Below are 12366 nucleotides of genomic sequence, written 5' to 3' on the forward strand. Positions count from 1 at the left end.
CTGGCTTATCTCCTTCTCTCTAGTTCCTTATTGGCTGAGGTCTTCAGGTTCGCAATCTTCTTGATGCTTCACTAAACATTGGAAATACTAAACAAACATAAATTTCTGCTGCATGAGTGTGAATCTGTAGTTAATTATTTCACACCTGATCATTATTCTGCAGATATCTGCTTGTCCTTCTTTCTACAAAGATAAGCTTGAGAGAAAGACAGGGGAGTATCTTGATGCCTGCCTGTCACATCCCAACTTCTCACAGAGTGAGACAGTCCGGCCTTGTGTAGAGGCCCTGGCTTCTTTGGTGTTTGCTAAATCTGTTTTTCTCTTGCTGGGAGTTTCTTATCCTAACAAAACAACTCTACAGTATGTTTTCTAATCTCTAACACGCTCTAAGTCTCATTGTTTAGAACATTTAACAACTATTCCAGTTTTGCAAGAAAGAATTAATCACATAATTCAGTAAAAAATGTTTCTAAAACGTGCTGCTAACATACATAATATTTCACTTCTAATTTTACTTCTTCTTATTTCTAAGGATAAGTTACAGAATACAACATTCCATTCCCACAGCTAGTAAAATTCCTCCTACAATGTATGTATGAATTAATTCATTTCAGAGAGAGATTTCAAAGAAAAACAGTATATTTTATGGAATGATATTACTTCAAAGCTACATCAGTTACTTTAGTCACCTGTTGTGTAACACCGTAAATAAAAACAATACCCCATCTGCAGGGCAAAATTGGGATTAGGTGAAAATTGGACAGGTTTTGGAGCCGTTTCAACAGTTTTTCCTTGATTTTTCCAGCTCCGGGAATGAGAAGAAGCTCTAAAGGAGCTAGAAGTGAAGCTCTAAAGGAGCTAGAAGTGAAGCTCTAAAGGAGCTAGAAGTGAAGCTCTAAAGGAGCTAGAAGTGAAGCTCTAAAGGAGCTAGAAGTGAAGCTCTAAAGGAGCTAGAAGTGAAGCTCTAAAGGAGCTAGAAGTGAAGCTCTAAAGGAGCTAGAAGTGAAGCTCTAAAGGAGCTAGAAGTGAAGCTCTAAAGGAGCTAGAAGTGAAGCTCTAAAGGAGCTAGAAGTGAAGCTCTAAAGGAGCTAGAAGTGAAGCTCTAAAGGAGCTAGAAGTGAAGCTCTAAAGGAGCTAGAAGTGAAGCTCTAAAGGAGCTAGAAGTGAAGCTCTAAAGGAGCTAGAAGCCTCTCTGGATAAACTAAAAGAGGTGCAGTAATTTAAGGATGCTTATTTCCTTAAGTGCCATTTAACTTCGTGTTTGTTAACTGAAGCCATCATATGTTTGCCAGCTTTAATGCTTTTTTCTTTGAAGTACTTGAAATATGGAATTGGAAGTTTATCAGATTGCTTTAATACTGAAGCTGACAGGAGCTGTCAGTGCTTCTGGAGCCCAGTTCTATGTAGCTGTCTGTGATGGGTGCACCGAGCAGCTGTTCAGACAGACACACAGCCATAACCTAGCCTTCTGCCTTGCTTCCTCAGGTTTTCTGTGTTATTTCATCTAGAATCCTGCTAGTTTTCTTTTGTTGTTTTTCTTTCATCTACTGCTTTGCTTTGCTATGCTGTATAAGAAGTGTTGAATCCCAGCCTGAACCACTGATTGAGCACCTGAGGAAAGGACCCGGTCAGCCCTGGGAGCACAGGTGAACGCAATGCAGCTCCGTGGCTGGAAGGGGTGGAGCCTGGCTGCCCCTCTCAGAGCTCGTTTAAGGGCTGATTGCCACGGGGGAAGGGTTTCTTTCTGGAAGTTTCTCCACTCTGGAGTCAGTTCTGTGGGTGTAAATCCTTGGAGATGGTGAGCAGTCCTTTTCTTACCTTTGTAATATACTCCCATTCCACTGGTGTTTCTGCCGTTACTTATGTTATGGCTTTCTTTCTTATTTGGTTTTTTTTTTGTGTGTGTGTTCTGTCACACACGGCCGGGCCGGGCCGTGCTGCGCCGCTCCGGGGGGGGGGGGGGGCTGCCGCGGCCGGGCGGCTCCGGGGGGTTGGGGGGGCGCCGCGGCCGGGCCGGGCTTCTTTATGTACATTTCTTTATGTACTGATACGTTGCTGCAGCTGCCCTTCTGTATTGTCGTTGCTTTTTTTGTTAAAGAATATTAACACGTTATGGAGACGATAAGGGTCTGGAGCAGCTCCCCTACAAAGACAGGCTGAGGGAGTTGGGCTTGTTCAGCCTGGAGAAAAGAAGGCTGCGGGGTGAGCTCATTGCAGCCTTTCAGTACCTAAAGGGAGCCTACAAACAGGAGGGGAATCAACTCTTTGAAAGGGTAGATAACAGCAGCACAAGGGGAAATGGTTTGAAGTTGACGGAGAGAAGATTCAGGTTGGATGTCAGGGGGAAGTTCTTTACAGAGAGAGCAGTGAGGTGCTGGAACAGCTGCCCAGAGAGGTTGTGGATGGCCGTCCATCCCTGGAGGTGTTGAAGGTCAGGTTGGATAGGGCCCTTGGCAACCTGGTCTAGTAATAAATGTGGAGGTTGGTGGCTCTGTATGTGGCAGGGGGCTTGGAGCTCCATGATCCTTGAGGTCCTTTCCAACCCTGGCCGTTCTGTGATTCTGTTATCTCTGTGTTTGTTGCCATCCCATTTTCTTTTCTCTGTGTTGCAGGTCAGCTTGTGCTAGAAGTTGATGGTGTCACTGTATGAATGAAGGTCAATTTAGGAGTAGCTGCTGAAGTCCACGTTAGTAAACTGAAGCATCTCATGGTAAGGTGTCAGAGCCAGCAGTAGTGATGTCTGTCACTGAAAAAAACGAGAGGGCTGGCTCCTCCAAGTGCTTGCTGGTTGATGTGTGAGAGCATCTGCCCTCTCCAACTGAATGATAAGAAAGCTAAATATGCTGAATCATTACAGCTTATGCAGAAGCTGTGAACATGAAAGGACACATCAGCTTTCTACCTCACTCAGCAGTTTCTACCTGAGCAGAGGTTTGGTCACTTTCCAGTTCCTCTGTAGCGCCCCCTTATGCCGTTAGTTCTCTTTTTCTATGTTGGTATCCTGTCTAATTGTCAGTTTGCCCCAGGATGCCAGGCCAGTTGAAAAGACTGTCATTACCATCAAGCAGAATTGAGCTTCTTATGTCATGAAAGATATAATTTTGATTGTTAATTATGAGCAGTTGCAGTGCAATAGGGCATCTCAAGTAACCATTTATTTGGGAGTTCAGGGAAGACTCATGAGAAGTGAAATGCTGGTTTCTGTTTTGGCTGTCAAAATGGTGGAGCTTTATTGGAAGTGAAAGGTGTGGGCTTTCTGTAGGTAGGCCCCAGGTTTACTTCTGTAAGCAGGCCCCCTCTCAGAGATTGGTCTTTGCTTGCTGCTTTGCTGTGCCTACCTGCCTGCTCCCTGTGCTTGCTGCATCTGATACCAGTGGTTGTGGAGCAGGCTCCCCAGGGCTGTGGGCCTGGTCCTGAGCTGCTGCAGCTTAAAGACCGTTTGTGTTTGGGTGGTCCTTCCTGGAGCACGAGGTTGGACTTGATGATCCTTGTGGATGCCGTACAACTTGGGACATTCTGTGATTCTATGATCTTGGTGTTTGCCTGGAAAATACCAGATGATTTTTTTTTTTCCCTCATTTTTTCCTGGCATTTAAAGTTGTAGTTTCACTTCTAAATGTGAGAGAGGAGTTGGATAAGGGGAGGGTAAATTGCTTCTTTATTTTCTATCCTCCCAGGTGGGTCTGTATATTTTCTGCCCAAGTTGTGGTAGCTCTGTAACTGGGAATGTTCCTAATGGTCATAAGAAGAGTTTGCTGCCAGCACAAAATTTGGTCACAGGACTGCCTGCTGGATTAAATTCTCTAGATTGATTATATGTTATTTGAGATGGTGTGTTCTGTTTATTTTTCCCAAGACAATCAGGTTTTGAGGTTGCTGAAATTTATTGATTAATCAGTCACTTGCAGCTTGTTTGAGCTTGAAGCAGTTGAATCGTCCCACACAACAGCATTGTTAAATAAAACCTTATAATCACTTTGGAATTGTAGCTCTGTGTTAGGCTATGCCACGTTGTGAATGTCTGTGCTGCAGATATCATCCATCCTCATCCTCCCACTGTGCTCCTCATTGGCAGAAGGTATCACCATCAGCTTTCTGCCTTACACAGCAGTTTCTATCTGAGCAAAGATTTGGTCACTTTCCAGTTTCTCTGTGGCACCCCCCTATGCTGTTAGTTCTCTTTCTCTGCACTGGTGTCCTGTCTAGTCTTCAGTTTGTCCTGGGATGCCAGGTCAGTTGAAAAGAATTTTCAAATTATATCCATCCTGATTTTTTTTTAATGTATTATCTTTTTTCTTGATGAGGAACACCCTAGAGTCTTCAGAAGAAATCACCATTTCAGGTGTGCGTATTGTTTATCTGTGTAACCAACTAGTCCTCTCAAGGCTCTTGTTGTCTAATGTGTTTGGTTCAGGATCAGTCCATGTCCTTCATCCTCCTTGCTTTGCTGTCCTCTATGGATTTACCTGAGGTTTTTTCTTCAGCCTGCTTTGCTTTCAGTGCTGACAGTCATGAGGATCTCTATGTTGTATGCTGCTGTGTTCATTTTCCTCAGCACATTCCTTCTTGATGTATAGCATGTACTGGTGATAGCAGAGCCACTGTTCTGTGTGAGTGACTTGTGCCAAGCCAATGTTTATTGAGCTCTGATCTGCAAGATTAAACATAGCTTCAGGCTACCTGTGTGGAATTGTGGTTTGCGCTGCTTTGAATTTAGTCCTGCTGGCCAGAGATGGACAAGGCAGGGATGTTGGGATACTGAGGAAAGTGTTGGCGCTTGATATTCTCGCTGGATTTTATTTTTTTAAGCAAGCATTGGGAACCACTGAAGTTTAGCAAAGGAGCCTTAGTGGTGTGGTTGTATCAGGTGTACCTGATTTCATGATGATATGTGGTCTTTTAGTAGAGTTTAGGCTCTGACCCCTCAAAGCAGTGAATGGAATGAGTTCCGGGTGATACCAAGGCTAATACAATAAGGTTTCGATGAAGCTGTCACAGAAGAGTTACCTATCTTTACCAGCCTGGCTGGTGTGTGATGTATGTTACTGAGACGCTCCTTCCTCTGTGTTTTATGAAGTAGATGCTGTTACATAAGGGCATTAAGGCATTGGATCTTAGCTTCAAAGCACAGTGAAGGCAGTTGGAAAGCAGGAAGGTGACAAGTTGGAATCATATTGTGAGCCCAAATTCAGCAAGCCGTTACTGCTAAACAGAGGCCTCAGGCATACGTTTTAAGTTGTTCTGATTCCTATAAGATTTAAACATCTCTTTATAGGTTTGCAGTGTAGATGCCTAGGAGCCATGTTTTTCCTAGGGAGAACGGTGTGCTTGCGTATCTTGTGTGCTCTTCAGCAAGGACATGGTAAAAACCAGTCCTGGATGTTTGGTGAGGGAGCAGAGTGAGAGAGGTGAGCCCAGTTAGTGATGGGAGTCCTGATCCAACGGGTTTCTGTGCCTCTCTCTAGAGCAAAGACATTTGGAAATTTTCAGATTAGCTTTGGATAAGCCTCTGAGCTTCTGGATGCTTTTCATGACCAGTTCAGACCTCTCAAAAGCTTGAGGTTTGTCCTTTACTAATTTCCAAAGGAATTGCATGGAAAAAATATATATGTTTCTTATTTTATAAATAGAAGCAATAATGAATATGCTAGTAGTGTCACAGTCATGGAGGAGCACAAAGTAGTAGTGAAGTGATAGGAGAAAGGAGGAAGAACGTCCTTTGTTTTTTTTCTCTAGGATCTCCAAGAAATCTTGATAAATGTGAAAATATGTAATGTGCACATAAAAAAAAAAAAAAAAAAGGTAGTTCTAACAATTGGGTACCTCACATTTTTTTTTCCTAGTTTTACTCTGGGTCAGAAAGCTTTGGAACGCTCCCAGAGTAGAGAACAGTTTCTCTGATTTTTTTTTTTTTAATTTTGCTGAGCAGTTGAAAGCATCTGTCATGGTTTTATGATTTTTGGTTATCAGTATTCCACATCATAACATCATGTAATGCACTGGAGGTTTGACTGTGGATGCTCAAGTTCCGGGTGCCTGTCTGGAGGAGAACAACAACTGCATTCCCCAGGGGGCTTTGCGGTCAGTAAGGAGATGTAACTCCCGGCAAGGTCACTTGATGTTCTCTTCTTTGCCTGCACTTCTCTGTCTGCTCTTCTGTCTGCTTTTCTTCGTCAGCTCAACTGGACTGCACTTCTCACCTCAGCGTTGTGGTGAGACCAATCCACCTTTCACACACACTCCCTCTCTCTCATTATATTTTGCTGATACTGTATTTAGTAAATTAGTTTGTTTCTCCTGAGATCGTTGCTGCTGTTTTCAATTATTTTGGGTCCCCTGTTTCCCTTTTCCAAAGGTGCAGATCTGTGGATCCCTCCACCCCACTAGTCACAGAACCAGGCTGAACCAGCCCATAAACCGTTGACAGCATCCAAGAGGACTTGCTGGCCTCTGGATGAAGAGAGAGTATTGAGAGGAAGTGGAAACCAAGTTGTTAAGATCTGTGAAGAAGGAAGGAATTTATTACTGTTTGCATTGATATTTCATAGAATCATAGTATCGCAAGATTGGAAACGACCTACAAGATCATCTAGTCCAACCATCCTCCCATCACCATTGCCACCACAAGCACTAAATCTCATCTTGTAGCTCCTCATGCAGATGCCCCTTGAACACTGCCAGGGACGGCGACTCTACCACCTCCTTGGGCAGCCATTCCAGTGCCTGACCACTCTGAGAGAAAAACCTCAGAGCGGTCTAACCTAAACCTCCTCCGGTACAACTTATGGCTGTTTCCTTGGGTCCTGTTTGTTACCTGGGAGAAGAGGCCAAACCCCTCCTCATCATCACAACCTCCCTTCAGGAAATTGTAGAGTGCAGTAAGGTCTCCTCTGAGCCGCCTCTTCTCCGGACTAAACAATCCCAGCTCCCTGAGCCACTCCTCATAAGATTTGTGCTTCAGACCCCTCATCAGTTCTGTTGCCCTTCTTTGGACATTGGGGCCTCAGTGCCTTTTTTGTAGTGAAGAGCCCAAAACTGGACACAGTACTTGAGGTGTGGCCAGAGCTGAGTACAGGGGGATGATTCCCTCCCTGCTACTGCTGGCCACACTATTTCTGATGCAGGCCAGGATGCCATTGTCCCTCTTGGCCACCTGGGCACACTGTTGGCTCATGTTCAGCCAAGCATCAACCAACACCCCCAGGTCCCTTTCCTCCTTGCAGTCATCCAGCCACTCATCCCCAAGCCTATAGCACTGCATGGGGTTGTTGTGGCCAAAGTGCAGGACCTGGCACTTGGCCTTGTTGAACCTCAGCCCAGCGATCCAGCTTATCTAGATCCCTGTGAAGTGCCTCTCTGCCTTCAGGCAGGTCAGCACCACCTCCCAACTTGGAGTCATCTGCAAACATACTGAGAGTACACTCAATACCTTCATCTAGGTCGTCAGTAAAGATATCAAACAAGATGGGCCCCAGTACCGACCCCTGGGGTTGCCAGCTGGACTTAGCTCCATTAACCACTACCTGTTGGGTGCAGCCTTCTAGCAGTTCCTTAGCCAAAGAAGGTTATACCTGTCCAGGCCATGGGCAGCCAGTTTCCCCAGGAGAATACTGTGGGAGACCATGGAAAAGGCTTTGCTGAAGTCTAGGCAGACTACATCAATAAATAGCCCTTCCCTCATCTACCAGGCTGATCACCCAGTCATAGAAGGAGATGAGGTTTGACAAGTATGACCTGCCTTTCAGCCCGGTCCCTTGGGCTTGTGACAGTCCAGATGGAGGAGGAGCTCTCTGTCTCCACCTGAATCACCAGGGGTGTATTCTGCGTAGCATCCCAGACTTCGGGATCGGGGCACAAAGTGCCCTGATGATAACTGATCTGCCTTTTAAAGGCAGATGTAAAGAAGGCATTGAGGACCTCAGCCTTCTGCTTATCCTCAGTGGTTGCACTCCCCGCTGCATCAAGTAAAGGATGGAAATTCTCCTTGGTCCTTCTCTTACCATTGATATATTTATAAGAGGATTTTTTACTCTCTTACTGCGGTGGCCAGTCTGAGTTCAAGTTGGACTTTTGCCGTCCTAACTTCCTCCCTGCATACCTTAGCAACTTCTTTGTAATCTCCCCAAGTAGCCTATCCCTTCAATTTTGTCACCTTATTGCCCTTCTTGTCTCCCTAGAGCCCATCTGACTTGCTGGGATTGCTGAATAGCTGTGTTTTGCTACCTCCTGCTTGTAACATCCAAAACCAGTGGTATAAAAATCAATGGGAATTTGTTGGAGTAAGTTTTTGAGTATTCTTTATTTTAGTAAAATGCACTGAATGTCTTTGGATGAAAGTCCAAATACCTACCCAAGTGTATTACAGTAATCATGGAATTTCTATTTCAAAGAGTTTTTCAAAGCCCTTCAAATGGAAAGACAAAAGGAAATGCAACTTCGGAGAAGTAAATGGTGCATATTAAGCAAACAAGCATCTAGGAATTTTAAAGAGGACTAACTTATGAAAACTGACTCCAGTAATGTTAGCATATAGCTTTCTTTATGAGGGTACTCAGGAATTCTTTTGGTAGTGAATGATACAATCCCAACTCCAGGTACACACTCAGCTTGGAAATGCGTGCACATTGTGTTTGGTTGGCCAGCTGCTTTGACTCCATCACATTGCATCATCTTGTCTTGATTTCTTTGCTCCCTCTGTTGAAAGCTTTGCTCAATCTAGACTCATTGCAGGTGCTGAATCTGTTATTTTGATCCACGTTAGATTGATACAGAGATTAAACTGAAAATAAGGTAGGGTTCTGCCACACTAATTTGAGTGTCTTAGGAGCACAATCTTGCTTAGGATAGGGTATCTGCCACAGTGCCAATTGTCATCGCCCCACAGCCTTTGTGGGATTCAGACTTGTAGAATTAGCTCCTTGAAGAGAGGGGCTCACAAGGTGTTAATCCATGTAAACTTCAGAGTGCCAGGTTGTGTGATGGCATTTATAGGGCAGAACCCATAGAGAATATGCCTCTGTCGCCACTCTGTCTTGTGATGACACAGCACCTGCTGTAGCATGGGGTTAGCGGGACTGCAGGCACAGCGGGATGGGAGCTGAGCCAGCCACAGCCTGGCAGATGCCATGCAGGGTGCCCTGCCTGGTGCTGGGCTTAGGCTGCCCTGTGCTGGTGAGGCTGCTTGGGGTGGGTGTAGGGCAGCTTCCTGCCAAGCAGGACCACAACCAGCAGCAGGTTACTTGTGTGAGCAGGGGCGTGGGGGGAGAGCGTACTGCACTTGCTGTTACTGCCTCAGAGGAATGTTGTTATCTTTAAAATGTTTTTAACTGCTGTAGGACTCATGTCATTCTTACCTCCACTCTAGAGCACTCTGTCACTACATTTGAGAGTACAGGCTAAGAGTACAAGCTGTTGTTGGATTTCATTTTATTTTTACTATCCACAGGAAACAGTGGGTTGTTTCAAAAATAGAATCGTCTTTGCTAAGATGAAGTTTCACTCCATGTAACACAGAACCCTGAACTCTTGGTATTTTATAGCTGATACAACCAGTCTTTCCAATCTACTGAAGAAGTAGGCTTAGGAACACAGAGAATAAGTCCCAGCTGCAGTAGATGATCGTGTAGCTTGAGAAAGGCTGACCCTGGGGGCTCAGGTAGTTCAGATCTAACCTTTTGGTATTCTAAAGCGTGAATAATTCAGCTGATGTACTTTTCCTTGTATTGTTGCCTCTTCATTGTTGATGGATAATTTCAGTAGTTTTTGCTGGGCCGGTTGCTGGTTAGCAGATAGGCTTTTGTACTTACCTTCATAAGGCAGTGATTTTAGAAGTCGTGAATGTTCTGCTTCCGAGTGATTTTCTCCCATTTTTTGATTCAAACAAGAACAACTTATGATTATTTTTTTTTTTTTAATGCCAGGCATTGTGTTCAAGTTAAAAAATTAACACATTAAACATAGCTTTGTTTACATGTTGGTAACTGCTGAGGCTTTGGCTGACAACAGCTTTCAGCTATGTCTGAACTAGACTGGATTTGTTTCATGCTCTTAGTATGTCAGTATTTCTCTTCCAGACCTCTGAATCAATTATTCCTCTGCTATTTATCTTTTTTGGTTGCTGGAGAGAAGAGTTACTATGTTACATCCTGATTTGTAAGATCAAGCGTGGTGATTTTCAGTAATTGAGGATTTTCTTGCTTTTCTTTAAGTGAAATAAGTGGTAACCTTTTCCTTTTCCTGTGCGTAATGCAAAGGGGATGGGGTTGGAGGTCTGGCTGGTTCATGTGGCATCCCAGATTTTCCTACGCAGCTTAAGTTAATTCCTACATAACCTACATAACCAGAAATTCTCAAATATGGTAAAACTTGATTTCTAGTGTTTTGGTATGTATGTTAAAGTCACTGTGTTTTCAGTTCAGACAACATTGCCTCACATATGTTTGTTGTCTCATAGTAAAAAATTCTTTTAATAATTTGGCTACATACGTACTCCACCCATAGTTTGCATATTGTCTTCTTATGATGAGGTTTGCCTGTTGAGTAGAAAGACAAAGTGAGCTTAGATTACAGAAGCAGAGAAGCAAAGACAGCTTAGAGGCTCAACACAGTATAGATGAATTAGACTTTTAAAGTTGTAATGTTCTGGGTTTTATGTGGGATGAGATACAGGTGTGAGTGTTACAGACAAGTGTTTTTCCTGGGTACATTGTTTACCTGCTGCCATGCAAGCCAGCTCTTTTTTTCTCTGCCTCTGCTTTTATTGCCCATATCTATCTGCATCACAAAATCTCTAACAGATTTTGTTTCTAAAATTGTATGTCTAGAAGAAGGGCTTATCACAGTCTTTATATCATCCTCGGATGGAGATTGGTAGTGTATGGGGGAGTTTGCATAAATTATTAGCATCTTACCAAAACCAAGGAACAGGAAAAAAAAAAAAAAAGCCCAAAGAAATGATTATAGCCGAGCCAGGAGGAAACATTATCTTCAGTTTGTGGAGTCTACCCTTTGTCCCCATTCTGCTCAGCACTGACTGGATGGGGTTAACATTGACCACTAACAAAAGCACTCTGCTACCTGTCTCACAGTGCTCCGGTCTTTGTTGCTGCATTATGAGTGTACTGCTCCTACTGACATGTTTTCTCACAAGCTGTACAGTACCTGCTTGCTCCAGGTGCTACATAAGCACAGCAGAAGGATGCCAGGGGTAGTGTCTGCACACTGTTGCTCTTTCAAAGAAGCCCCTATTCTGGCTAACTGTAGAAGAAACCATTTTTTTCCTTCATAAGATCCTTGCAAACACAGTCAAAGTGAATGGAAGTTTGTGTCTAAATGTCTTTTTGCAGTAGGTGCAATGAGGTTATCTGTTTTTCAGGCAGATAAGTGAGACAGTAAGGAAAACTGCTGGCTCAGGCTTCACCTCTATTGTTGTGTTACCCACTCACAGGTATCATGTACCAAGACTGCTGTCATAGGCCAACAAGGGCCTGTGATGCCAGGGTGAAGGCTGATATTGCAGATTACTTTTGGTCACTGGAATACGTGGAGTTTACACAGTCTTGGACATGGGGCTGTGCTCCTTTATTTGTCTTTTTTGTTTCCTTCTTGTTGCAGGGAGACAGCTGTTTGTTCTGCCCCTGTGAAGACATTCTTCCACTGTGTGGAATGAAAGGGTCTGCAGCTGTGGAAGGAGGATCACTGCGTCGGGGTGGCTGCACATTCAGACACATGGAAATTGGTGTGTTTGCCTAAAGATGTGTTCTCAAACTCAATCCCCAAAACCACTGCATTGCTGTAGGAGGCTAAATGTGCTTTTACAGGCTGGATTCACTTGCTTTGAAATGATCCCGGTTTTGATGACAGGGAAGACAATTGAATGCTGCCAAAGATCTGTGTTGATGAGACAGGAAATAGTGGGCGTTGGCCTCCTGTGAGATGGGCTTGATACTGATCCACCAGGACTCTTCTGTCCTGGATTTCTACAGAGAACGTTGTTCTAGCTGCTTGTAGTTTTGAAGTGTGGGGAAGGAAAGAGTGGTAAGGAACTAAGAAGATAATTTTGCAAGATAATTTTGAATAGATTTAACTGAGGCAGCTGAAGACAACGTTTCCCTCTGAAGAATCCAAGTGTTTTGCACTGTGTATTAGTTCAACTCCTACAGACTGATGTTTGAATGTGCCTGTCTTCTCCAACTGAATGATGAGAAAGCAGAATATGTTAATTAGCTTCAGCTTGTGCAGACTTTGTGAATATGCCCCCAAATTCTATCCTTTACTGATAAAGGATCATCTGAAATAATGTTTCAGCACTATGATAATCCTGTCCCTGGCATGTACTGGAGACGTGTTTCTCTTTGCAAACCTTAG

General features: G+C 43.9%; 1 protein-coding gene across 14 annotated transcripts in view; it reads left to right on the forward strand.

The window, feature by feature from the left end:
* The first annotated feature begins 1190 nt into the window (after positions 1 to 1190).
* LOC149911914 (RANBP2-like and GRIP domain-containing protein 8) overlaps positions 1191 to 12366 on the forward strand; it is a 58714-nt gene continuing 47538 nt past the window's right edge. For 10 of the 14 annotated variants that reach the window (XM_090133077.1, XM_090133071.1, XM_090133073.1 and 7 more), the window contains exons 1-3: positions 1653 to 1798; positions 2613 to 2710; positions 11614 to 11737. The gene's annotated coding sequence lies outside the window, so the exon portion shown is untranslated. The other 4 variants (XM_090133078.1, XM_090133079.1, XM_090133075.1 and 1 more) reach the window with 4 other exon arrangements.

Source organism: Phasianus colchicus, unplaced genomic scaffold (genome assembly GCF_987193195.1).
Source record: "Phasianus colchicus unplaced genomic scaffold, bPhaCol1.hap1.1 HAP1_SCAFFOLD_51, whole genome shotgun sequence".
NCBI lineage: Eukaryota > Metazoa > Chordata > Aves > Galliformes > Phasianidae > Phasianus > Phasianus colchicus.